At 43.0% G+C, this 1437-nt stretch overlaps 1 pseudogene; it reads left to right on the top strand.

Moving 5' to 3' along the window:
- Nucleotides 1-1055: 1055 nt before the first annotated feature.
- Nucleotides 1056-1137, top strand: LOC116270913 (annotated as a pseudogene).
- The last annotated feature ends 300 nt before the right edge of the window (nt 1138-1437 follow it).

The raw sequence follows: 1437 nt of genomic DNA, 5'->3' as shown, positions 1-1437 counted from the left end.
ATTATAAAACGTTTAGTTTTCCCTGTGAGATAGTCCTTCAGGTCCGATATACTGATGAAACTACTGACCCAGCCGGTCTGAAGGACCTCACAATGGGCTGACTCACCAAAGAATGCAGTTTCCATATCATGATGATTTCATCCTCCCTTCCTCCGACCAATCAGCAACCCCAATTTTCCAATTACAGAGGGAGTCTCTCACCCTCTGTATTCCCCTTAAAAGCCCCAGCCCAAAGCTCTTTGGTGAGATAAGCGGGAGGGTCTCCTCCCATCTTCTCAACTCAGCACTCTGCAATCATTAAACTTCCTCTGCTGCAAACCCTGCTGTCACTATGTAATGGATCTGTTACCGCACGATGGGCATATGAACCCATCGGTCCTATAACAGAGACATGCTATTGGAAAAATGGTGATGGAAGACTTGCCAAAACATGGCTATCACAAACCTTCAATTTGGAAAAACACAGTATCTGCAAAGCACAATAAAGCAAAGTGCGATAAGACAAGGTGTGGCTGTATATTCAAATTAAAATGAGATGTAGTTCTTTTACTCACCACATTGGTAAACATTACTGGTAAAATGACTGACAATACCCAGAATGGGAAGTGTGTGGGGGTACAGGTACTCTTGTACTATAAAATACTAGTCTATTTTTTTTTAAATAGACTTTACTTTTTAGAACAGTTTTAGGTTCACAGCAAAATTGAGTGGGCAGCTCAGAATTCCCATATATTCCCTGCCCCACACATGCACAGCCTCCCCAACTTAACATAGACCAGTGGCTTATAAACAAGAGCATTTATTTCTCACAGTTCTGGAGGCTGGGAAGTTCAAGATCAACATGCTGGCAGATTTGGTGTCTGGTTAGGGCCTGCTTCCTCATAGATGAAGCCTTCTCACTGTAACCTCGTATGGCCGAAGGAGCAAGGGAGTCTCTCTGGTCTCTTTTATAAAAACACTGATCTCATTCCTAAGGCCTCTGCCCTCATGAACTAATCACCTCCAAAAGGCCCATCTCCTAATCCATCACCTTGTGGGGTAGGATTTCAACACAGATCGTTTTGTAATTCATAGACGTGATGATTGGGTGTTCCCAAGTATGTGTGAGATGTGCCACCTTCAAACCTTGTTACTGTAAGAGTTAAAGAAAGAGGAAAGAAACCAGAAAAGGGGCTCAACAGTCAAAAACAGGTTTATTTTGGAGAATAAACCTGAAAGGGGCTTCTGGCCAATTTCGGTCGGAATATTCTCTCTTACAATATCAACAGCCTGCACTGCAATTGTCTTAGCCCACTGGGCTGCTATAACCAAAATAACAGACGGGTGGCTTATAAACAACAAGAGTATTTATTGGTTTTAGAGTGAGAGAGCTTTATCACAGGCTTGGAATGGTTCTGTGTCGGGGAGAAGTTTATGGTGGGGTTGGAATGTCTCTGG

This window comes from Papio anubis, chromosome 16 (genome assembly GCF_008728515.1).
Source record: "Papio anubis isolate 15944 chromosome 16, Panubis1.0, whole genome shotgun sequence".
Classification (NCBI taxonomy): Eukaryota; Metazoa; Chordata; class Mammalia; order Primates; family Cercopithecidae; genus Papio; species Papio anubis.
This window is presented reverse-complemented; position numbering and strand designations above follow the sequence as displayed.